General features: G+C 35.8%; 1 protein-coding gene and 1 pseudogene across 2 annotated transcripts in view; one reads left to right on the top strand and one right to left on the bottom strand.

Annotated features, from left to right (window-relative positions):
* Window positions 1-27327, top strand: part of Fto (FTO alpha-ketoglutarate dependent dioxygenase) — a 399271-nt gene that overhangs the window by 6825 nt on the left and 365119 nt on the right. The gene's annotated exons all lie outside the window — the stretch shown is intronic.
* Window positions 13777-14234, bottom strand: LOC101699690 (prefoldin subunit 4 pseudogene; annotated as a pseudogene).

Here is a 27327-nt window from a genome sequence, read left to right as displayed (position 1 = left end):
GGGATCTCAATTGGAATTACATTAAATCTATATAGCAATTTTGGAAGTATGGCCATTTTCACTATATTAATCCTTCCTACCCAGGAGCAAGGGATGTCTGTCCATTTTCTGATATCATCTTCAATCTCTCTTTTCAGAGTGCTATAGTTTTCAGAGAAGAGGTCTTTGATTTCTTTTGTTAGGTTGATTCCTAGGTATTTCAGTTTTTAGGATGCTATTGTGAAAGGAATCATTTGCGCTATTTCTCTCTCAGTGAGTCTGTCATTCATATAGAGGAAAGCTATTGATTTTTGTGTGTTGACCTTGTAACCAGCTACTTGACTGAATTTGGTTATTAAGTCTAGAAGACTTTTGGTGGAGTTCTTGGGGTCTTCTATATAGAGTATCACGTCATCTGCAAATAATGACAATTCGACTTCTTCATTTCCTATCTTTATTCCTTTTATTTCTTTCTCTTGTCTAATTGCTGTGGCTAATGTTTCCAGAACTATATTGAACAAGAGTGGTGATAGTGGACATCCTTGTCTTGTTCCTGATTTTAGTGTGAAGGGTTTCAGTTTTTGATCATTTAGTATGATACTGGCTGTTGGTTTTTCAGAGATGGCTTTTATCAGTTTGAGGTAGAGACCATCTATTCCAATTTTTTGTAGGGTTTTTATCATAAATGCATGTTGGATTTTGTCAAATGCTTTTTCTGCGTCTATGGAGTTAATCATATGGTTTTTGACCTTGGCTGTATTGATATAGTGTATTACATTGATTGATTTTCATATATTGAACCATCCCTGCATCCCTGGAATGAATCCCACTTGATCAGGGTGTGTGATCTTCTTGATGATCTTCTGCATTCTGTTTGCCAGTATCTTAGTAAGGATTTTTGCATCTATGTTCATTAGTGAGATGGGCCTATAGTTCTCTGTTTCAGTTGGGTTTTTCTCTGCTTTGGGGATCAAGGTGATGCTTGCTTCCAGGAATGAATTTGGGAGTATTGCTTCCCTTTCAATTTCATTGACGAGTTTAAACAGTAGTGGCAGCAGTTCCTCTCTAAATGTGTTGTAGAATTCAGCAGTGAAGCCATCAGGGCCCGGGCTTTTCTTAGCTGATAAGTTTTGAATTACATTTTCAATTTCATTGGTTGATATTGGGTTGTTCAGAATTTTTAGATCTTCTTCGCTCAACTTTGTTAATTCATATGTATCTAGGAATCTGTCCATTTCTTCTGTGTTGTCCATCTTATTGACGTATAGGTTCTGGAAGTAGGTATTGATGATCCTCTGGATTTCTGCTGGGTCGGTTGTAATTTCACCCTTTTCATTCCTAATTGCATGGATTTGGGCCATTTCTTTCCTTTTTCTGACAAGGTTGGCTAAAGGTTTGTCAATTTTGTTGATTCTTTCAAAGAACGAATTCTTGGCTTCATTGATTTTTTGTATGGTTCTCTTAGTCTCCATTGCATTGATTTCTCCTCTGATCTTTATAATTTCCTCCCTTGTGTGAGCTCTGAGGTTGTCCTGCTCTTCTTTTTCTAGAAGCTTGAGGTTCAGCATCAGGTTGTTTAATTGGGCTCGTTCTGTTTTCCTAATATGCATATTCACTGCTGTGAATTTCCCTTGTAAGACTGCTTTCATTGTGTCCCATAGATTCCGATATGTTGTATTGTCATTGTCATTTAATTGAAGGAACTGTCTGATTTCTTCTTTAATTTCCTCTGTGACCCATTGGTTATTCAGAAGTGTGTTTTTCAATTTCCACGTGTTTATGAAATTTTTTGAGTTCTTTTTGCTATGGATCTCCAATTTCATTGCACTATGGTCTGATAATGTACACGGGATAACTTCAATTCCTTTGCACTTCCTTAAACATGTTCTATGTGTGAGTATGTGGTCTGTTTTGGAGAATGACCCATGTACAGCTGAGAAGAATATGTATTCTGATTTTGTGGGGTGGAAGACTGTAAACATCTGTTAAGTTCATTTGTTCAAGAGTTCGATTGAGTTCTAGTATTTCATCACTTATTTTTTGTCTAGTTGATCTATCTATTTGTGACAGTGGGGTGTTGAGGTCCCCCACTACAATTGTTTTAGTGCATATATGACTTTTCATGTCCATTAGTATTTGTTTTATATAGTTGGGTGCACTAGTGTTTGGTGCATGGATATTTATGATTGTCATGTCTTCCTCTTGGATTGTTCCCTTTACAAGGATGTAGTGTCCTTCTTTGTCTCTCTTAATCAGTGTTGGTTTGAAATCTACTTGATCTGCAAAGAGGATAGCTACTCCTTCCTTTTTTTTGAGTTCCTGTCACATGGAGTATTGTTTTCCACCCTTTAACTTTCAGTCTATGAGTTTCCTTTTGAATTAAGTGTGTTTCTTGTATGCAGCATATTGTTGGATTTTGCTTCTTGACCCATTCTGCCAGTCTATTTGTGTTGATTGGTGAATTGAGTCCATTAACGTTGATGGTTTTAACTGAAACGTATTGACTTGTCATTGCCATGACTTTTTCTTTTTGTTGGGTTCTCCCCCTTTACATTTAATTTCTTGTCATGCCAGATGGGTTCATTCTGCTTTGCTTCCTGGGGTTGTGATCCTTAATGTCTGTTCCTAGGATATTGTGTAAAATTCTTTGGAGTGCTGGTTTGGTATTCACGAAGTTCCTAAGGTGTTCTTTGTCATGAAAGTATCTTATTTCTCCATCAATTTTGAAAGATAGTTTTGCAGGGTCCATCAATCTGGGTTGGAGGCTGTTTTCTTTTAGGGCTTGGAATATGTCACTCCAAGCTCTTCTTGCCTTGATGGTTTGTGTTGAGAAGTCTGGTGTGATTCTGATGGGCTTTCCTTTGTATGTGATTTGTTTCTTTTCTCTGACTGCTTGGAGAACTTTGTTCTTCTGTTGTGTTTCTGGAATCTTAACAATTATATGACTATGTGTAGATTTTTTTTGATCAAGGCTATTTGGAGTCCTATATGCCTCACTTATCTGTATGCCAAGCTCTTTCCCCCTGCTTGGGAAGTTTTCTGCCATTATTTCTGTGAAGAGATTTTTGATGTCATCTCCACTCTCTCCTGTTTCTTCATTGAGCCCAGTCAGTCTTATATTATTCTTCTTTACGTCATCTAGCAGCTGCTGAATTGATTTCTCATGTTCCCTTATAATTTTGAAGCAATTTTTCTTTTCCTGGTGAATAATTGCAATCTTATCTTCTATATCTGAAATTCTGTTCTCACATTGGCTCATTCTGCTGTGTAGACTTTCAATGGAGTTTTTCATTTCCTGGAAATCTATTTGCATCTGTTTTATGGATTCCATTTGTTTCTTATGTTGGGATTCCATCATGTTCCTCAGCTCCTCTCTAGATTTATCAATCATGTCTTGCACTAGCGGCACAATTTCTCCTGTTATCTGAGAAATTATTTCTGATTTCATTTTTTCCAGATCCCCTTTTGTTGCCAGTTCAGTGGGTGCAGGTGGTTGAGTATCAGAGTGTTCCATCTCATTTCCCTTTGGGGTTGCTGTAGGTGATCTGGAAGTCTGGTTTTGAGACTTATTTACGTCTTTTGTCATTTCAACTGGGCCAGGGGGCTGTTAGCGCCTGCATGGATTACCTCCTCTGTGCTGGGTGAGTTGGGACAGGAGCCACGAGCAGCAGTAGGGATGGTGACCCAGAAGCCCTTTCCTGTGGGCTGGGAGCAACGTCAGGGATGGTGGCCGGGAAGCCCCTTCCTCTGGACCAGGAGCAGTAGGCTGGCGGCTCAGAAGCCCCTCCCTTTGGGCTGGGAGTGGTGGGAGGGATGGTGGCCTGGAAGCCCCTTCCTCTGGGCCAGGAGCAGTGGGGCAGAAGGTTTCCCAAAAGCCCTTTCCTCTGGGCTGGCAGCAGCGGGAGGGATGGTGGCCGGGAAGCCCCTTCCTCTGGACCAGGAGCAGTGGGACGGCAGCTCAGAAACCCCTACCTCTGGGCCGTGGCGGGACTCAGTACCATGGTCTGGTGGTCCAGTGTCCTCTGCATCTTTGTAGTGTGGAGCCAGGTGGCTGCCTGTCTGCAGCGGGCTGATTCAGTGTGTTCCACGCGACTCACGACCTCAGTTGGTGTATGTATATTTATGATTGTCATCTCTTCCTGTTGGATTGTTCCCTTTACAAGGATGTAGTGACCTTCTTTGTCTCTCTTAAATAGTGTTGATTTGAAATCCACTTGGTCTGCAAAGAGGATGTCCACCCCTGCTTTTTTTCGTGCTCCTGTCACATGGAGTATTGTTTTCCACCCTTTAACTTTCAGTGTATGAGTTTCTTTTTGATTTAAGTGTTTCTTGTATGCAGCATATTGTTGGATCTTGTTTCTTGACCCATTGTGCCAGTCTATTTCTTTTGATTGGTGAATTGAGACCTTTAACATTGATAGTTATAACTGATACATATTGACTTATCATTGTCATAACTTTTTCTGTTTTGTTGGATTCTCCCCCTTTGTGTTTAATTTCTTGTCAAGCCCGACCAATTCATTCTGCTGGGCTTCCTGGGGTTGTGGTCCTTGTTTTCTTTTCCTAGGATATTGTCTAAAATTTTTTGGAGTGCTGGTTTGGCATTCATGAAGTTCCTAAGGTGCTCTTTGTCATGAAAGTATCTTATTTCTCCATCAGTTTTCCATGATAGCTTTGCAATGCAAATCAGTCTGGGTTGGGGGCTGTTTTCCTTTGGGCCTTGAAATATGTCACTTCAAGCTCTTCTTGCCTTGAGGGCTTGTGTTGAGAAATCTGCTTTGATTCTGATTGGCTTTCCTTTGTATGTGAATTGTTTCTTTTTTCTAACTGCTTGCAGAATTTTGTTCATCTGTTGGGATTCTGGAATCTTAACAATTATATGCCTATGTGTACATTTTTTTTCATCAAGGCTAGTTGGAGTCCTATATGCGTCACTTATCTGTATGTCAGGTTCTTTTCTCTTGCTTGGGAAGTTTTCTGCCATCATTTCTCTCAACAGTTTTTTTATGTCATCTACACTCTCACCTGTTTCTTCATTGACTCTGATCAGCCTTATGTTATTCTTCTTTGCATTGTCTAGCTTCTGCTGGATTGATTTCTTGTCATTCCTTACAATTTTAAATCAATTTTTCTTTTCCTGGTCACTAATTGCAGTCTTATCTTCTATATCTGAAATTCTGTCCTCACATTGTCTCATTTTGCTGCATAAATTTTCAATAGAGTTTTTAATCTCCTTGAAATCTGTTTGCATCTCTTTAATGAATTCCAGTTTTTTCCTGTATTTGGATTTGATCGAGTTCCTCAGCTGCTGCATTTTTTTATCTGTGTCCTCTCTATATTTATTAATCATGTCTTGCACTATGGGCACAATCTCTGCTGTTATTGGAGAAATTATTTCTGAGTTCATTCTTTCCAGATCTACTTTCGTTGCCAGTTCAGGGAGTCCAGTTGGTTGTGCATCAGATTTTTCTATCTTGTTTCTCTTTTGTGTTGCTTCAGGTGATCTGAGTCTGGTTTTGAGACTTGTTTAAGTGTCTTCTCATTTCAATGGGGTTGGGGGATGTGTGCTGCTGGCACCCATGCAGCTCACGTCTATGGTGCTGGGGGCAGTGGCATGGCGGCCCAGAAGGTTCACCACCTCTGGGCTGGGGGCTGTTCTCCCCAGTGCTGGGAGCGGTGTTACCACAGCTCAGAAGGTTCACTTCCTCTGCGCTGGGGGCAGCTCTGTTCCTTGGCTCTAGTGGTCCTGGTCTGGTGGCCCGGAAGGTTCTCTTCCTCTCTGGTGGGTGCAGCTCTGTTCCTCAGCAACTTTGTAAAGGTTGCAGTCCATAATCACCTGGCTATAAGGCAGGGTGGATGTCAGAGGGGCATTGCAGAGGAGAAATAGTTTGTTGCAGGCAGAAGGCAGGAAAATTATCCAAGCAAAAAGTGAGTGACAAGAGACACACATTGAACTGCTTGATTTCTTGATGATAACCATTTTTTCTAGAATAAGAGGATCTCTGTATTGTTTTAATTTTCTAATGGCCAGTGATATTGAACATTTTTTCATGTTTTATTGGTCATTTGTACTTCTTCATAAAAAGTGTCTGTTCATATCTGTTGTTCTTTTGAGTTCTTTTTGTATTCTAGATGTTAATCTTTTGTCTGAGGAATAGCTGGAAAAAATTTTTTCCCATTCTGTAGGTTGTCTCCTCACTCTGTTGGTTGTTTCCTTTGCTATGTAGAAGGTTTTTATTTGATATAATCCCATTTGTTGATTTTTGATGCTATTTCTTGTCCAACTATGTCTTCAAGATTTTTACATTTTATCTTTTAGCAGATTGTTTCTGTTTTCATATTTATATCCTTGATCCATTTTGATTTTAGTTTAGTACATAGTGAGAGGTATGGACGTAAATTCAGTCTTCTGCACACTAGATTTTCATTTGGTTCCTTTGTCAAAGACCAAATAGTTGAATGTGCTTGAGGTTGTTTCTCGATCTCTTTTGTGTTCCACTGATACACAAGTCTGGTTTTTTTTTTGGTGCTGGGGATCAACCTTAGATCTTGCTTGTGAGGGAGGCAGCAGAACCACTGAGCTAAATCCCCAGCTCCACATGTCTGTTTTTGTGCCTGCCCCATGCTGTTTTTTTTTATTGCCATGGATTTGTAATATACCTGAAAATCTAGGATTGTGATGCCTTCTGCTTTGGTCTTTTTGCCCAGGATTGCTTTTGTAGTTTTCATATGAATTTTAGTATTTTTTTCTCTAGTTTTGTTGGAATGCTATTGGTATTTTGATTGGGATTGAGTGAAATAGATATACTGTAGTAATTTTGCAAGTATAGCCATTTTTACAATATTGATTCTGCTTATCCTGGTACAGTGGATTTTTTTCCATTTTCTGATTTCCTCTTCAATCTTCTTTTTCAGAGTGCTGTAGTATTTGTAGTAGAGGGCTTTTACTTCTGTGTGGTTAGGTTAATTCCTATGTATTTAATTTTTCTTGATGGTATTGTGAATGGTATTGCTTTCCTAATTTCTTTCTTGGTGATTTCATTATTGGTGTACAGGAATATTGATTTTGTATCTTTCTATAGTATGAATTTGGTTGTTAATTCTAGTCTTTTTGTAAATTATTTGGGTCTTCTATGTAGAGGATCTGCAAATAATGATAATTTGACTTCTTCCTTTTGTATACATATCCCTTTTATTTCTTTCTTGCCTGATTGCTCTCATTAACGTTTAGAGTACTGTGTTAAATAGGAGTGGAGATAGTAGACATCCTTGTCTTATTCCTGACTTTAGAGGGAAAGCTTTCAGCTTTTCCCATTTAATGTGATGTTAGCTTTTATCAGATTGCCATAAGGCCCTTCTATACAGCTTTTCTTCAGGGTTTTTGTCATGAGTGGATGTTGGACTTTGCTAGAGGCTTTTTCTGTGTCTATGGTGATGATCATATAAGGTGTTTGTCCTTGCCTCTGTTTATGTGATGTACAATATTTATTGATTTGCACACGTTAAACCATCCTTGCATTCCTGAGATGAATCTACTTGATCTTGATGTATGAACTTTTTGAATATTTGTTGCATTCTGTTTGCCAGTATCTTGAGGATTTTTGCAATTATGTTCATGAAGGTTTGGTCTGTAGTTCTCTTTTCTGGTTGTGTCCTGATTTTGGAGCCCAGGTAAAGTCAGCTTCCAGGAATGACTTTGAGAGTATTCCTTCCCTTTCAGTTTCATTGAAGAGTTTGAAGAATATTGTCGTTAAATCTTCCCTGAAATTTTTGTAGAATTCAATGGTAAATCCACTGGATCTCAGGCTTTCCTTGGTAGGTTTTTAAATACTGCTTCAGTTTCATTGCCTGTTATTGGATTACTCAGGGCTTTAAAATTATTTAGTTTTGACAAGTTATATGTATTTAGGAATTTATCCATCTTTTTCCTCTGAATTCTCCAATTTATTGGAGTATAGGTCTTTGAAGTAGTTACTAAGAATCCTTTGGATTTTGTCTTTTGTTATTTCTCCTTTTCCATTTCTAAGTGCATTGATTTGGGTCTTTATTTGGTAAGACTGTCTAAGGTTCTTTCAAAGAACCAACTCCTGATTTATTGATTCTTTGTATTTTTTTTTTTTTTGGTCGAAGGGTTTTTAAAAATCTATTCTGCCAATCTGTTTCTTTTGATTAGGGAATTGAGTCCATTCATTGAGAGTTATTACTGAAAGGTATTGACTTATTCCTGTCACTCTACTGTTTTCCTGTTGCTGATTCCCTTGGCTCCCCTTCTGCTTAACTGCTCACTCTGCCTGGTATTTTCCTTCTATTAGACCTTTTGGCATTGTTGGCTTCACTGTCTCTTTCAGAATTATCGTTGAGAATTTTTTAGAGTGCTGGTTTTGTGATCATGAATTTCTTAAAGTGCTCTCTGTCATGGAAGGACCTTATTTCTTGATCATTTTTGAAAACTAGTTTTACAGAATATATCAGTCTGGGTTGGCAGTTGTTTTCTTTTAGGGGTTAAAACTCTTCCCTCCAAACTCTCCTGGTCTTTTACATTTGTGTTTAGAAGTCTGCTGTAATTTTAATGGGCTTATTAACTTTATAGGTGAGTTGTTGCTTTTCTCTAACAGTTTTAAAGATTTTGACCTGGTTGGACTTCAGGAATTTTAACTGTGGTGTGTCAAGGAGAAGTTCTTTTGTGAAAGAGCTTGAGGTTCATATGTCATAAATATCTATACGTTAAATTCTTTTATTTGGAATATTTTCTGCTATTGTTTCTGCAATTTGTTCCATCTTCTAATTATTTACTAATTCCAGTGCATCACTGATTAGTCTTCTTTGCATCATTTAGCATTTGTTTGATCTATTTTTCATCTTCTCTTATTGTTTTTAAGATCTGGCTAAGTAATTGGTTACTGACATCAGCTCTGTCATCTCTTTCTGACACTATGTCCTTACATCAGTCACTTCTGTTGCCCATACTTTCAATAGAAATTTTAATCATCTTGATTTCTTTTTGGTACCTTCTCTTGGAGTCTTAATTCTTTCCTGAACTGATCATTCATGTTTTGTTTTGTTTAGCCCAGCTAGTTTTTTATTTGTGTCTTTTGTAAACTCATTGATCATTTTATTAAGTCCATTATCTGTTTAGTTATATCTTCTTTGAGCTTGCTGATCACTTATGATGTACTTTTTTCTCCTTCTTTAACATGTCAAATAATTAAGCCATGCAGGTTTTGATTTCTTCCCTCTGATATGCCCCATGTATCAGATTTAGGGGAGTTGGGAACTTTTGGAGGTGTTTTAGTGCCTTGTCTTTTCATGTTTGTATTTTGTGTGGGTGCTGAGGTTTGTAAGTCAGTTACAGTGGAGTTTTTCCACTAGTATGACTATCTTTTTATTTAGTTTAGTTACCCTGGGAGTGGGTAATTATAGGCCTTTCCCTCTGTCCCAGGATCCAATGACCTCAATTAATTTTGTGGGAGAGGATGCAGTGTAATTGGTCCAGCAATCAGTTCTCTGGAAATGGACCACAGTGTTGTTAATGACACAAAGGCATTCCAGATATGGCATACAGAGAAAACCAATGAATAACAACTATGCCACCCTGACAATAGCAACAAAATCAGCAACAGTAATAGGGTCAACAGCAAACTGGCTATTGACATACCATGAGAACCAATAATGTACCACCCTTAACAGTAGAAAAGAGATCTAGAATTGTAGTGTAAACACTAAGACAAACTATTGATTACAGTAAATATTTTAAAAATACAACTATACTTCCACGAACAGTGGAAAAGAATTCAACAGTGAAAGCATAGAGGTAATTAGCTATCTAAATATTAATGAAACCTTATGATTATACTAATAAAGAGAGTTGGGTTAGGGAACACGAGAATGAAAGAAACAAAATTTGAAAAATTAAGCAATGAAATATAAGAAAAGTGAGATAAAGGAGACTATTCAGGAGTAAATGGAAATTAACACATTCCCACCAGTTTGTGGTGATACATGCATGACTCTGCTATCAGGTAGCTTGTACCACTGGTGGTACAAATAGATCTAATCACTTTTATTGGTCTTTTTACTAATACAGTGGACTCTTGACTTACGAACTCGATTGGTTCCTGAGGGCTGGTTGTAACTAAATCAGTACAGGTGAGATCTGGATGTTTACCTGGGTACATGCTATAGCTAACAAGAGGCAGATGAATCTTCATTAACCTAATTAATCCAGGTTATGTCAGGCTGGTTGTTATTTGAGGGTCCACTGTGAAATTAATAAAAAGTCTATAAATGGACCAAATCTACTTAGTTGCTTGAATTTGAATAATTACTGCCCAAATATAAAAATTAACACTAATCATACTAATTAAAATATTATAATAGTGAACAAATTTATTTCATTAAATTAAAAGAAGTTTATATTGTGAATTTCTTTAAAACATATATAGGTGGCTGATTTGTGCAAAACTTCATAATGTGTTTTGCTTTTTTGTGGCCACAGTTGCACCTGTTTTTTTAGATAATTTTCAATAACATTCTGTACATTACTTGTGTGCATTTCTTGCTGATTCTAAATAAGCTTCTATAAAATGATTTTTTTTTGAGTAATTTGTGCCTGTGGCATTTCTTCACTGGTTAGTAGTTTATCAATAACTAATTCTCTAAATTTTAACATGGAAATCTGATGAGCACCCCATTGCTGGTTTACCACAAATTAGCTGTATTACAGTTTTTTATATCATTTTAATGGTTTCCTTGAAGAACTGTAATATGACATCTGACTGCTAAATCAATGCCTTCTTTTTGCATTATTGTAATCAAAGAGAAGATCAGGTTTTATGTTTTCAGGTTTTCCTTTGATCAGTGTGTATGTATGACTTTTTACAAGTCATTAACAGACATATGGTTCTTTTATCAGTTCATTTAACAAATTTTATACCAGTTTGATTTTCAAAATTTATGATTTTGCTGTGCTTTTGCTTTGTCTTTGCTTGTACTGCTAAAAAATTTTCAATTTGGCTGTATTGTGCTGCAATAATAATTTCTTTTTGTAAAAGTTCTTGTGCTAATGTTATATGGTGCTTGAATAATAACTACATGTATATATGTGCAGTGTCCAAATAATAAGCTGTTCATTAATTTCAAAACAACATAATAAGAATGCTCATGCATTGAAGAGTTTGCACTCTTTCCAGTAAAGATATCTAAATCATAGGTATAACCATTAGGCAAACATAATTTATATAATTTTGTCCCATATTTGTGCCATTTTCCTTTGATGTATTGATGAAAACTTAGATGTCCTCTCCATAAAATCATGCTTTCATCTACTGTTATGTTTCTTCCAGGTTTTACTGCATTCTTGAGTGAACTTATAATTTTTTCCATGATTTTTCTAAATTTATTCAAGGGATCCTCAGTTTTGCATCTGGTGTTGTCAGAGAAATGTAGACAGTTTTAAAATAGCCAAAAAAAAAATCACATTGCATGGCATTCTTTAGATGTCCTTTGGCATAAATATTACTTCCAGATCAATACAATCTAATATCAGGTAATGGTACTATCCTTGTAATTAATAATATACCTATAAAATTTTCATCTCTAATGGTAACAGCTTCCCAGCATTGCTAGTATTTTCTTCTTTTTGCTCTTAAGCTGCATTGTACAGCATATCTGCTTGTTTCTACAACTATAATTTTGAGTATATTATTGGATATGAATAATTTATACACACAAAAGAATCACTGCAATTAGTATTTCTTATTAGAAGTTCCTTGTTTCGAAGTTTCATATGTTCAGGTTCTGTAACATTTCTGTTATCAGTTTTGTTATCTTCCTCTTGATCTTCATTCATACCCAAATCTGAACTATTCATTGAATGTATTGGCTACAAGATTACATTCATCTAACTGTAATTTATCTTCATCTGAAGATTAATAGATGGGTCATGACCTTTTCCTCTGGTAAGATATAATTACAAATTCATCTAGTCCATTTTCTGTATTTGACACTCTAAATGAGGAAAAAAATTTTACAAAATTGAAATACTCTTAAAGTTGAAAAATGAATAGGTTATAATATGCATGTATGTATATAAAAATTATATGTTACTTACAAACAACCCCAAATGAAGATAAGGACCACCAAGGAACAAGAAATGAATAATAAAAGAAAAATTTACCACTGAGCTTTATAATAATCTAGCTGTGAAATTGTAATGATGCTTTTTGTTTTAGTGTCTTATATTAATAAAACAATATACACGGGATAGCCGTATAACATCAGATGATCAAGTTCAAATCAGAGCCTTCCAGTGAGACATATGAGTTATGGCCCCATCATGAATGTGTTAATACAAGTAATAGAAAAGAACAAACAAGAAAAAGAAGGAAAAAGAAAAAAAATTAAAAGAAAAAGAAAATTAAAAGGAAAAAATATCCCCCCTCCTCAAAAAAAGGAACTGGTTCCATCAAAATGTGTTCTTTATTTTTGAATGAGGGTCTGCAGTCTTGGAATCCAGCAAGTCATAGTTTTGTCTAACTTTATGACATGTGAATTTGTCATCCCTTCTCCCCTGCCTGTCTTTACACCCCAGGCTGTGGCAACTGTCCAAGCTGAGGTGTGTCCTTGCTCATGTTGGTAGATGGAGAAAGCATGAAGAGATCACTGAGCTCTGTGCTGGATGTAGGTGGATGTAAGCAGATTGCTGGGTTTAATGCCAGGACTTTCAGACTCATCCACCTCTGAAAGCCTTACATGCTGGTCCTGGCTTCTCACCATGGAGAGCAGGGCCCCATGTTCCTCTGGGCCTGAGCTTGAACTTTCACGTCTAGCTTGCACCCTCTCTGTCTCTGTCTCTTGTGGCCATCCATCATTCCTGTAACTGTGATAGGGTAACAATGGAAACCCTGAAGTGAAATTGTTCCGTGGCTCAGTCTTAAAGCAGCCCCTTCCCAACATTGCTCCAGATTAAACCCTCTAACATAGAGCAGGTGCTGCACTTGGTTTCTTCTCTAGGTGTAGCCTGATGTACAAAAGGAGTCACTTTTGGAGTAAAACCCCATGCTGTTTTTGTAGTTTATGATAATCTTGGCTTGTTTGTTGTTTCTCCTGGGAGATACTGACTCCACAGCCATACCTTATGTCATTAAGACAGATCCCCCACCCCAGGAGCCAGGGTGAAGTTCCAGACTGCTTTGTTCTTTTCTCTGCATTGTGCTCTGTTTGTCCAGCTTCTCTGTAGTTTTTAGTTTTCGTATCAACTCCCTCCCAATTCCTGGAGATTTTTTGTTTTTCTTAATCAAATTGTTGTGTTGCAGGTGTCTTGATTCCAAGTCCCAGAAAGCCTGTATTTTTCTGATTCCTACTCCTCCATTTTTTTTTTTTTTGCCCTGACCTAGTTGTTTTAAATAAAATTATTAAAAATATCTTCTAGTTTTGATAATAGTTGTCTTAATATCATTTAATAAAACAAATCTCAAATTATAAGATTTGTTGAGTTATAAAATAACAAGCCAATAAAAGTTTATTATGTGCCCATTAAGTGATTTAACCTTATTTTCTGTGATTTGTAACTTTATTATTTTTATTTTTATTTTTTTATTGTTTAATTGATTTTAATAACATGACATAAAGCCCCTAGAATTGATATAATCATTATGCAAAATACATAGATGAATACTGTCCTCTTTAAATAAAAAATAAATAAGCAAGACGTGAAAATAGGCAAGTTTCCACTAAATAAATGAAAACTTTAAAAAAAGAAAGTTTTCCTTTCCACGTCATTTGAAGGGAAATTATCATTTTAAACAATATTCAAGTTTATTAAACAAATTTAAAAAGGTATTATAAAATGTTTAACTTTCATCAGCTTCAAAGTTTATGTTGCTGCCGAATTTTGCATATAACTGAACTTTCAAATCTGCTAACACCCACTGAATTGATTCTACTCTGGATTTTAAGGCATCAGTTTCTTCCTGCAAATTTTTCTTTGCTTCTTCTAACATGTCTTGTGTTTCTTCTTGAGAATGGCTAATGAAAAGGTCACCAATCTGGTAAGGTATCATTAAGCTGTCATCATCTGCGAGCATGATGTCATCACAAGCATCTTCTAAATTCTGGAGTTGTTTCTTTTTTACTTTTATTTCTTCCTTTAGCTCTGTGATTCTACTCGCATTCCGCACAAATTTTTTTATCTTTTGTTGATCTTTGAAAGTAACATTGACCTCTTCTGTAGCCGCCTTCTTCATGGTGGCCACCATCTTCTGTAACTTTATTTTTATTTAAATGTTTATTTTTATTAGTACATTTACAGTACATAATGATTACATTGATCTGGGAAGTTGGTACATAACACATCTTAATTCTTTTTATTTCCTTTTCCTCTCCCTTCCCTCCATCTCTTGGTCCCCTTCTCATTTGCAAAATATCTGTTTCCTGTTATCTTTTAATTTGCTCTTTTTTATTTATTTATGCTTTGATTTGGTATTTTTTTGAGGTCCTTTATCATGGGCAGGGTTATATAATGCCATTAGTTCATCTGATGGTAAATTAGGAAACTAAATGGAGGATATTTTTGGTAGTAGGCCAGTGTAAGAATGGAAAAATAAAGTCAGTGTCTTCTGTGCCCTCACAGAACACGTTTTTTTTTTTTGGTACTGGGGATTGAACTTGGGTCCTTGCGCTTGCGCAGCAGGCAGCGAAACCACTGAGCTAAATCCCCGGCCCTACACAGAACACTTTTGTAACCAAATGTGTAGGATTTTTTCCTCACACATCAAGAAAGCCATCAGTTCTTCAGTAGTCATGACTGACTGTTTTAATTCAATTAAATTTTGACACTATCAGAGAGTGTCAGATCCCATAGGTTGAAAGATTATCCCCATAACGCTGATGTCCATTTTATTGTTGATTTTTTTTTTTGTTTTTTTTGGTTTTTTTGGTACTTGGGATCGAACTTGGGACCTTGCGCTTGTGAGGCAGGTGCCGGAACCACTGAGCTAAATCCCCATCCCTTGATGCCCATTTTAGATGTTGATTACAATTACAAGCCCACGTTATTAGCCCGGTGACTCTGACTAACTTGCTACCATTTGGGATTTTCATGACTTCCTCTTTGGTTTCCATGAATTTGCTGCAATGGTTCACAGAACTTGGGGAAACACAAATATTTATTGGTTTATTACAAAGGATACTGCCAACAATACAGATAAACATCTGAGCCTGAAGGAAGAGATTCATAGGGTAAAGTATGGGACAGGGCAGAGCCTCCAAGTCCTGTCCAAGTGTGTCACTTTCCAGGAACCTTAACAGGTTCAGCTATCTGGAAGCTTCCTAGACCTACTCCTTTTGGGTTTTTGTGGAAGCTTCATTACATATGCGTAATTGATTGTATCACTGGCCATTGGCTATCAGCTTACTTTACAGTCCCCTTCCCCTCTTTTGAGGTTGATGGGTGGCTCAGAAAATCCCAGCTCTTTAATCATGACTTAGTCTTAGTCTTAGTCTTTCCTGAGGTCAGCTTTTATCCTGAAGTTACTGTAGGGAAAGAAAGAGGTAAAACTTTTCCTTTCTCATTATAATGGCCACAGCCAACAACTCTGTGTAGCAAAAGACAGGTTAACAAGAGAAAAGCATAATAAATTTATATTTAATCATAGTTGTATCTTATCTGGGAGCCTTCAGGATGAAGACCCATAGGTCTAGGAAAAGCTATCCATTCTTATGGTTAGGTTGGATGAAGAATGGACAGCCTTTTAGAAATATGATTGGACAAAACAATGTGATCTAATGTAATACAGTGAAGAGGGGAGAAATTTATCAAGGTCTGTCCAGATTCTTCTTGGCTTCTCTGTGTAGCATTCTTTCTTACCAGGTGTGGGTCAGGACCCCTTCTGAAATGATGGTTTTAATGATCTCTTATCAGACTAGGTAAGTCAGAGAATTTCTTTATGACTTGCTCTTACACAGAAAAGTAGGGCAAGTTTAGAGTAATATTTTTAGGTTTTATGGTTTGTCTTGGGTAAAGGGGTTCAAGTTACTGAGACCCACCTTGGGGAAGAGTAATTGAGGGTTTTGATTTGCTTCAGGGTAGAAGGAAGGACAAACGATAGGGCAGGAGATCAGAGACATCTTGGTTCCAGGTTTGTAGTCTTTTGGTATACTTTCTTTTTTTTTTTTCAGAATACTCAGCATGACAAAAAATTCTACTTTGGGGTATTATTTTCTATGTCCCAACGTTATTAGGGGCTTCTAGACACCAGTCATTTTATTAATATGCAAAAGACTTCCCTTATCACTCCTGTGATCCTAAGGGTTTAGCAGCTGTTCAAGTCTGGAAACAGGTCTGAGCACCAAAAGTACATTTCACAATCTTATGCCCAATGACCAAAAGACTTAAAAAAAATTAAAACCTCACCTGAAGGACTCTACTGTGCCTGTCTCTACCAATCTATCTTTATCTTTTGCTTAATCTCTCCTCTAGTGTAGTAAGAGTCTTTAATCACTATTTTGTAGGTTTTACTGCCTTCTGTAAATGGAAGAAAGGTTAGCTTATTTGACCATAGACTCTTAACTACTTTAAATGCCTTCCTTGAAAATTAATTAGCTAAACCACAGAGTAAAGGTGTATTCTTACTACTTTGTATTATCACTAGGTCTGTTTCTTTACTATGCTAGTGGTGGTTTTGAAAACTAAACTTGACATTCAAAAAAAGTCTTAGACACTTTGAACAAACATTAGCTTCCCCAGGACAGCATTTGTGTCTAATTCATCCTTTTATCTCTCCAGTGTACCTGGTGGAGTGTCTTCCACACAGGAGACATTAATAAGTATCTGTTGGAAGAAAGATTGAGTGATTGAGACCCTCCAGTATTGATACATGATACATGTGACCCTTAATAATGATGATACTGGCTCCCTGGCTACTGGTTAGATTTATTGTAGTAGAGTTTTGCAATGCAGGTTTGGCATTTAGATTATATGCTCAAAAAAATCAGAGATTGTGGGTTTTGAGGTTTTTTTTTTTAAAGTTTTATCATTTACCATTCTATTCCTAGCATTTAACTTTTTGGTAGGCACATTGATATTTCATAAATATTTATCAAATGAATGAATGCTTAAAAGGATATCATTTAATACTGGTAAATAGGCTCTCTAATAAAAATGGAACTGAAAGTTGAAAGAAATAATGGAAAATGGTTGGGTACTTGTGGGTTTTAAATTACTTAACATACACATACTTTGGCAACAGTCAACAATTCTTTCTGTTTAAAACTCTTGTTTAGCTTCTAGGTTTAGTGTATTTTGTTGTTATTTATGGTAGTTTTTTTTTTTAAGTGTGACTTTCTGACTTCTAGAAGAATTTTATCATTAAAATGGTATTTTTGGAACTTCAAGGAAAAGACACAGTTTAGAGAACATGAATATAGAGTTCTAAGTTAATTGATTTACTCTATTATAAACTAGCTTTGTATTATTTTATCAAATTGTCTAACAGGTTGATTTCACAAGGTAAGCTGGGAGGAATCTTGAGAACTCCTGGGTTGGGTCAGGACCTGTTCAGGAGATGAAGATTTGCATTGGTAGGGACTTGTTTCCAAACATTTGTTCCTGGCATGTTTGCAAGGCTAAGCACATGTTTGAAAGCCAAGCTTTGAGTAGGTGATCTAGGCTTGCAGTTTGAAAAATTATTTTATTGTAGTATAAGCACATTTAACATGAGCTCTACTCTCAACACATTTTTAAGAAGGTATCATTAACTATAGACACTATGTTGTTCAGCAGATCTTTTAGCACTTAGCTTGCATGCCAGTTGATTGGCAATTTCCCATTTCTTCCTCCTCAACCTCTAGTAATCACCATTCTATTCTGATTCTACAAGTTTAACTATTAGGCTTGCATTTTTGTTTATGTAATAAGCATCTGTCCTGTTGCTAATCTGCTCATTTTTAGTCTGTAGTTTTGTCAGTGACCTGTCTGAAAAATGACCTTGCTTTCCATTTTGTTCAAGAACTGGCCTTCATAGCTGGTAGAAATCAAGTGAAAAACTCAGTTTGAAGGACTAAATTGGGTTGTGTCTGGTCTGAGGAGGAGATTTGTTGCCACTGCATGAGGGTTTTCCTAAGTGTTTGTGATCAGAAAACTCAGCGCTCTGATTTCTGTTAGTCCTAAGTCTGCCCTTTGGCACCCTCATTTAGTGTCTGGATCATTTAAGGCTAAGCCTCAAGGGCCAGCATTTCTCTGATAATAATATAAAACGGGTTGATGTCGCAACCTTAACTCACTCTGCTGATTTGGGCATGATTAAAGTCCCGGGGTTGCATTAATATGGATTTTCTATTTCTAGGTACAGCAGCCCATTATCTCACTGTTTTCCAGTTTGCTGTTTTTTGAAATAGAGATGGAAAATTATATTGATGAATTTTTTTTTTTGTTAGTATGAACATTTTTTTTTTTCTTGAGAATATGAGACCAGCACCAGGCAAACGAATGCAAACATTACAGTTCATGTGGACTGTAGCCTGTTGTCACGTCAATCTTGTTATTTAGGTAAATAGTGTGCAGTTTTTTACCACTTCAGCAGCCAATGTGCTGCGAGCTATTTTTGTTTTAGTCACATTATTGGCTGGTAACACTATTAATGAGACAATAATTGGGAAATAGTGGTCATTGTTCTCATAAAACATGATCATTGTATTGGAATTACAGCCAGGCAGGGGAGTTGCATATGCAGACTGAAAGGGAGGAAAGGATGAGTGGCCAGTGTTCCCAGCATCTAAATTCATCAGACCCCTGCTGCTTAAATTGTCCCAGCTGTTAATGCTGGAACCATTACAGTAATGGACTCGGCAAATGAAGGAGAACGAAGACACGCACACTTTATTACCAGAGGGGCAATTTTCTCTTCATCTATAATAGCAGCGGTGCCTCATATTGATCAGACCATCAAGATACTAATCCTCTGTAAAATTACTTGTTATAACTGAAAATGTGTTAATCCAAATCAGTCTGTGTCCTGACTGTCTACTTACTATTGAATACAAACTATTAGATGGTTTATTTTTCATGATTTAGAGCCTTTGCCCTGAAAATGGCTGGCGTTTCCTTTGCAACACTGAGTGCTTAATCTTAGCTATGGCCCAGGGTTGTCTTTTTGTTTTAAGCAGAACATCACCCACTTAATTAAGGAGTGAGTGTCTATCTTGCTGTCTGAGTTATGCTGGTGTTTTATGTTCCTCTGGATTTATTAAGCAACTTGTTTTACAATCAGTCTGTGGTTTGTGCTGTAAATAAAAATAGGCCCACCTTGCACATATTAGAAATTTGTAGGTAGCAAATGTCAATAAGTACCAGGGATGTAAGGTTCTTTGATTTATATTTCAGGCACCAGGTTGTGCTTTGTTGATTGAGCTCATAGGCAGGATGCATCCTGGTGTCTTCTGTGTAGCAGATGTGCTTTTGCATCGTTGTCTGAGAAAGTTTATGGTTATTTCTGCATCCGTGCTTCAGTAGATTGCTTTGTAGACAATGAGGCGTATCTACTCCCCCCTTGTGTTTTGTGAGAAATGACTACACATGGACATTATTTTAAGAAGACCTGTTAAAAACTGATTTCTATCTTCCTTCCTATTGAGAGAATTTTTGGAACTGCTCCATAAAATTTCCTCTCATTTTCATTGTAGTCTCTTTGCAAATACCTTTTCTGCTCATTTGTTTATAGTCTCAGATGCCCTTGTGGCAGGATTTTTATTTATTTTAATATACTGACATTGCTGAAAGCATTTGTATGGCATTCACTGTAGAATTTATTCAGGAGTGCTTATTAGTACTTTTTGTGTGCCATGACTTGTGTTATGGGTTGGAGACTCAAGGATAAATAAAACATAACCTTTGCTATAAGAACCTCAGTTCAGTAGCAAGATAGTAATGTAAACAAATAATTATGGTAATGCAGTATAGTAAATGGTAAAATCCACTGTGAATATCTTTTGGGTGCCATAGTAAAATCAGTTTGTGTTGCTGTGTTTCCAAAATCATGCCTTAAGCAAGGCTTCAGAATGACTTCTAGCTACTTGAAAGAAATCTCTTCTTTCTTCCTAGGAGACGTGCTTACTACCCGCTGGGGACAGTCAAAGGAAGGATTTCCAAAATATTTTGATCAGTGACCACCTTTGGCTATGTATAGGTTTTCCCAAGGAGACTGCTTTAAAGAGGATATTCATTATTTTATTGTATATGGCATTTATATTATAAACCTGTGTTATTGCTTTAGAGGGTAATTTATCAGAAGAAACAGTAACCTGTGGTGCTTAAGCGCCTGGATTTTGGAGCCAGGAGCCCTGTTTTTTCTCTAGCTCTGCTACTTATTAGCTGAGTAGTCTTGGGCAAGTCACCTGATCTCCTTAAACCTCACTCTTTATCTTTGAAATGAAGATAATAATAATAGTGAAAATTAAATGATTTAATATATGTAAAGCATTTAGAATAGTGATAGACTTATGTAAATGTTAACTATTATTACCATGGATATGACTGTAAAGTAATGAAATTATTTTTCACATGTGAATTGAACCAGCTTTATAAATGTATAACCCCAGTGTGTATGGTATAAGGTAGTAAAGCATTTCTTACCTACAATATTTTTTCTGGTTATATAATAATCTATTTTAGAAAAAACCAGAAAAATACCAAACAGAAAAAAAGTTTTTGATAATTCTTCAGAGATAACCATGGTTACTTTATATTTGTGTCCTGTTTAGAATATTGTTATTATGTTTGTTATATGTAGCTGTGTATATATACAACATGCAGTGTGATTCCTATTTTATTTGAAATATTTTTATGATCTACATTTATACAAAATATATTTTAGGCAAAAATTGGAATTGTATATATTTTCTACTTTGCTTTTTAAAAACTTAAAACAGTATACAGTATGTTGCGAATGTTTTTTCATGTTTTTACAATAAATAATATTTTATCATATGGATTTTCCTCCCCTGTTATAGATTATCATTTAGTAAACTTCTTTTGTTTTTTGTGGTACTCACAATGATGAGCTATATCTTACCCACCCTCCTTTTTAAAAAAATTGTGAGATAGGATCTTGCTGAATTTCCCAGGCTGGCCTGGCACTTGCAATTCTCCTGCCTCAGCCTCCTGAGTAGCAGAGATTATAGGTATGTGTCACCACGCCCAGCTAGTGAATATTTTGCACACAAATCTCTGAAATTTTCCATAATTAAATAAAAAGAAAGCAAATTATATGAATTAACAACCATAAAGCTATTTGCCCTCATTGGCATAACCTTCATGGTTGGCATTTGACAGTCTAAAAAGTAATATATGAGAATTTTTTTGGTACATCCTTTCTAAAATAGGGAATTACTGTATCATAAAACAAAAAATATTTGCCAAATTGGAGAAATAGGAGCTTATTGTAAGACCAATTTGTATTTTCTTAATTATTATACTTGGATGAATTTCCTATAGTGTTTATTGGCCAAATATAGTTCTTGTGGATTTACAGCATTTGTTTGGCCTGGCTTTGTGGTGCCTGCTGTGATCTCAGCATTTTTGCAAGGTTGTTGCAGAAAAATCAGGCTTTCTAGGCCAGCTTATTTTACACAGTGAGTTCGAGACTAGCCAGGGTTACATAGTGAGACCCTGTCTCACAAAAACAAAACAAAACAATGAAAACATATAGTCTTTGTTCATTTTGCTATCATGTTTGTCTTTTCTTACTGATTTATAAGACTATTGATATCGGCTTTTGTTAATCATATAATGAAAGTACTTTTCCCAGTTTGATTATTCTCTTTTACTCTTCTGTATTTTATTCAAAAGTTTTGTTCATGTATCATTTATGTATAGGAATGCTTTTACTGCCTCAACATTAGATGAATGGTGGGCTGGGATTTAGCTCAGTGGTTCTGCTGCCTGCCTCGCAAGCACAAGGTCCCGAGTTCAATCCCTGCTACCCCCAAACGCCCCCAAAACAAAAAACAAAACAAAATAAACAAACAAAAAACCCAAAACATTAGATCAATGGTCATTTATATCTGTTTTTCTAGTTATTTTATGTTTTAATTTTTTCATGTAATTTTTATAATGCATCTGGAATTTAGTTGGTATTTGGTGTAGAAGAGATCTGTTCCCTCCCAAATGCTTCGCCAGTTATCTCTGCTACATTACTGACTAATATTTACAGACTGATTTGAATACTCAAATACTCGGATCAACTTTTTATTTTGTTTATTGTTCTTGACACACTTTTTAATTACCATAGTTTATGATACCTTTCAATATCTGGCAATACAAGGCCATAGAATTATTCTGTTTCCAAACATTCCTTAGTTCTTTTCTTGCCAAGACAACAATTTTTTCCATATAAATTTAAAAATCACCTTTTCAAGCTTTCCCATGTGCCTCATCATACCTTTGGTATTATAATTGTTATTTCAGTAAATTTATAAATTAATTTGGAAAGGACTGAAATATTTATAGCAAGTAGTTTCTCTTATACCACCTGCCTTTACATTTATTTCAGTTTTCTTTTATGGTCTTCAGAAAGCTTTGTAATTTTATTTCTTTAGGCATTATTTTATTACTTTTTGAGTTTATTCCTTTTTACATTTTTTATTTTTTTGGTTACTATTACAAATGGGATATTTAAAAGTTATATTTTTATTTATTTTATTTAATTTTTTTTGGTTATTGGGGATCTAACTCAGGACCTTGTGCTTGTGAGGCAGGCGCTGGAACCACTGAGCTAAATCCCTGGGCCTAAAAGTACTGTTTTTAAATTGATATGTAAGAAGGGTTTGTGTGTGTGCTCTTTTTATACTTGGCCACCATACACAATGCATTCTTTTTTAATTTATAATTTTTAACTAGTACATGTTTGCAGTACATCATGATTACATTTCACTGTGGGTAATTGGTACATGTACATAGCACATCTCAATTCTTTTTTTTCCTTTTCCCTTCCATCTCCCTCTTTTTTTTGCCAGTATCAGATTTATTTATTTATAAGTCCTTATAAAGTTAATTATTATACATATAGATTAACAACCAGACTAACAGGCCGAAAAACATAAAACACATAAGACAATTATACTAAATCAAAGTACACTTTTAGATACATTGTCCATGCCGGATTACAATAACTTGTTTTTCCCTGCTGTCTTTTATTTTACACTTTATTTATATATTGAGTTTCTCATATAAGAGGAACCATGTGATATTTAAGCTTGTATGTCTGATTTACTTCACTTAACATTCTGGTCTCAAGATGCATCCATTTTCTGATGGATGACTCAAGCTTCTTTTCCATCGTGTATAAATACCACATTTTCTTTATCTGTTCATCTATTGATGGACATACAGATTGCTTCCAAGATTTACCTATTATGAATTGTTTTTCTATAAACATGGGTATCCATACATCATTGTAGTGTGATGTCCTTAACTCTTTTGGAGAGATGCCTAGAACAATAGCTAGATTAAATGGAATTTCTATTTTTAGTTTTTTGAGGAATCTCCATACTGATTTCCATAGTGGTTGTGCCAGTTTATTCTCCCACCAGCAACGTGGAAGGATTCCTTCTCTCCAGAACCCCCACCCCTAGCCTCCTCAGCGTTTGTTATTGGTTGATTTCATGATAGCAGCCATTCTTTCTGGAGTGAGATGGAATCTTAGTGTTGTTTTAATTTGCATTTCTCGAATGGCCAGTGATGTTGAACATTTTTTCATGTATTTATTGGCCATTTGTACTTCATCTGAGATGTATTCACAGAATGCATTCTTATAATTCTAATATTTTGGTTGATTTTCTTTGGCTTCTAAAATATATATTAGGTAATCCACTCTTTTGTAAAGATAATTTGGCCTTTCCCTTTTCAGTAGTTATTCTCTCTCTCCTTAACGTTTTATATTGTTTAAAACTTCTAAACGGCAATGGCAATAACAGCCATACCTTTAATAGTTACATTTTGGGATCCTTGAATTTAATATATTCATAGCTGTTGGTAGTAATCTCTGATTCTTTAGTTTACTTTTAAAACTTTTTTTAAGGGACTGACATTGAATTTTATTATTTTTTGACATCTGTTTACAGGATAACATCTTTATTTCTACTAACAGACTGTCATTTATTTAACCAAGGATTTTTTTTTTTTTTTTTTTTTTGGTACCAGGGATCGAACTTGGGTCCTTGTGCTTGCATAGCAGGTGGCGAAACCTCTGAGCTAAATCCCTGGCCGTAATTTATTTAATAGAGTTTCTAATAATGGTTCCTTGGGGTAAATCCTACTTGGTTACATTAACATACTGCTGAATTCAATCTTTTTAGTATTTTATTTAGCAAAGTAAAATGAGTCTGTAGTGGTGATTCTTTTAGAAGCTAAAGGTGATACCTCCTGGGGGTATACCTGAATCTTAGAATAAGGTATATTTAACACGTGTGTTGTGGTCATAATTCAAACTGTAGTTGCTAAAGCCCAGTAAAGCTCTTTAAAGGATAGGCTAACAGTAGAGGGCAGTAAAGTAAATACAGTGGACCCTTGACTTATGAACTCGATCAGTTCCTGAGGGCTGGTTGTAACTCAAGTTGGTTTTAAGTCAATACAGCTGAGATCTGGATGTTTACCTAGGTACACACTATAGATAACAAGAGCCAGATGAATCTTCCATTAATCTAATTAACCCAAGTTGTTCGTTTGTCAGGGCAGTCTTGAGGGTCCACTGTAAAGCATTCTTTTTGTAAAAAACATTCCTTTTGTGCCTTCTTATGTCAGGTTTTGGTATCATAAAATGAATTGCAGTTTTCCTTCTCATTTTGAGCCTGAAACCATTACAGTGTATTAGAAATGTTTGTCTCCTGGAAGTTTGAAATATCTTGTAAAAGTCTTCATATAATGTTGAAGAAGATAATTTTTGGATGACTTTTCTAATATCATTTCTATTTAGATTTTTTTTTGTTGCTTTGAGGGGGTGGTGCTGGGGATTGACCCAGGGCCTCCTGCATGCTTAGCAGGCACTAAACCTTTGAACTACATTCTTCAGCCTTATTTAGTTTTCATCTTGACTAGTACACTTTGGCCCTTATAGTTTCTCAGAAATGAAGATCTGCAGATATGTTGATATGACATAACATTTTCTGGTTTACTAGTATAGAATTGTGCATAGTTTTACAATTAGAAATTTCACAGCTGAGCATGGTGGTGTACAGCTATCATTCCAGCCTTATGGGAGACTGAGGGAGAAGGATCACGTTTGAGCTCAGCTGGGGCATTTTAGTGACTTAGTGAGACCTTGTCTCAAAATTTAAAGATAGATAGATAGATAGGCTAGATATGTAACTCAGTGTGAATCCCCAGTACTGCCAAAATGTACCCCCATTACATTTTATACTTCCTTTTAAATTGTATCCACTTTTAAATTAGAACTCTCTCTATTTAAGTCTCCTTTTAAAAAGTGGTTTATATTTGGCTATGTGTGATGGCGAATGCCTTGAGTCCCAGCACCCTGGGAGTCTGAGGCAGGACAATTGCAAGTTCCACCCCAGCCCAGGCAACTTAAGTGGCTTAGTGAGACCCTGTCTCAAAGTAAAAAAATAAAATAGTGCTGGGAGTATAGCTTAGTGTGAAGGCCCTGGTTCAACCTCCAATACCTCTCTCCCTAAAAGATTATATTTATTGGTAGTTTATTTAAGTTCTTTAAACTAGGTCTTTAATTTGTGTTCTCATTCATTCATTTCTACTTTATTTTTGTTGTTTTGCCTTGATGTGTTTAAGCTTCTTTTGATAACTTCTTGAGATGAATACTTTGTTTTCATTCTTTTTTGTTTGTATAGATAATATTTCAAAATCTTAAAATCTTATTTTTGGAGTTCCTGGAGCAATTTGCAGCACTTGTCACTCAGTATTGTAATGATTTTTTCCTTATCTTTATCCCTTGTTAGTTATACTGACTGTATTTTATTTATCTTTCTACCCCAGTACATGGACAGTTTTGAACACAATAGGCAGAACTAATGTTTCTTGAGTGAATTCCACATATTAACAGGTGTGGCTTGCTGTGGTGGAAGGAACATGTCACTGGCAGTCAGGACACTGACACTCAGGAATGCCACTTTCAAATCATCACTTTGGATGAGCCCTTTAATCTCTGTGATATTTCATCTGTAAAATGGGGATCATTATCAACTTCCCTCTCTGCTTGATCTGATTTGTTGTTAACAAAAGATAAGGAATGTAAAAGAACTTTGAATACTAAGATTGTTATGTAGATATAAGTGTGATTTAAGGGGCTGGAGGCATAGCTAAGGGTTAAGAGCTCGTGTCTATCATGCACAAGGCCCTGTGTAAAAACAATATGAAGGCTTTTAGTATTCTTGTTAAATCCATCAACTAGCAACTTCTTAAGAGCAGAAACTATTAAAAAAAACTTGTGTCCTCTGAAATATTTAGCACAGAACTTTGTTGACGGATACGCAGTATTTGTTGATTGAATGTTTTCTAAGACCTACTTTTTAAAGGCCCATGACCGAGTGATCCCTGAGTGTACTGAGACCCAGCCCCCTAGCCCCCAACCATATTGCTAGGACTGTGTTGCTTAGAGGTGACCTAGACAGATAGATCAACACACAGTTAGTGTGTTACATGCTTAGCCTATGATATAAACCTTGAGGTGCAATTGAATTTCTTCCATAGAAGAAAGCTGGAGACATACTCTTGTTCCCAAAGTATAGGCTGATAAGCTACTGTAATTGATATAAATTGATTGATACAACTTCATTTCCCATTTTGTAATTCTTAGAGCAGCTATTTTAATTTTATTTTTGTTTGGAGAAAAAAATATGATTATTCTTTCCCTTTATAATTACATTTTCATTGCTTCTCTTGCACTGAGTTTTATTTTTACTTTTATTTTGTTTGTTGGTACGGAGGGGTGGTATTGTATCAAATATCTTCTACTTGAGATTTCCCAAGTTCTCTGGGAAAATGAATGCTATCTAAGAAGTTAGAATAACAAGGTTTTTGAGAATTGCTAAACTATATCCAAATGCAGAACGATAATGTTTGCCTGTGTATTTAACATTCTCTTTCAGAATATTGTTCACTGAAGGATTTCACATGACTGTTGACATTTTAGCATTGTGACTTTGGGTAGAGCGTATGAATGTGCAACACCCCTCTTACCCTACTAAACTATTCACTGCAGCAGGAAGAACTGTAACTTTTTGAAAATAAAGATATTGCTTTTCAAGATTTCTATTAGACTTTATATTTCAGATATTTGTTGGTTAAATTTGATGGTTAAATTTTGATGGTTAAATTCTGCTACTTTT

The sequence above is a fragment of the Heterocephalus glaber genome, unplaced genomic scaffold, assembly GCF_053883595.1.
Source record: "Heterocephalus glaber isolate CG9 unplaced genomic scaffold, H.glaber_assembly_v1.0 deba00000071, whole genome shotgun sequence".
Classification (NCBI taxonomy): domain Eukaryota; kingdom Metazoa; phylum Chordata; class Mammalia; order Rodentia; family Bathyergidae; genus Heterocephalus; species Heterocephalus glaber.
Note: the sequence above shows the minus strand (reverse complement) of the source record. Positions and strands in the feature narration are given on the sequence as shown.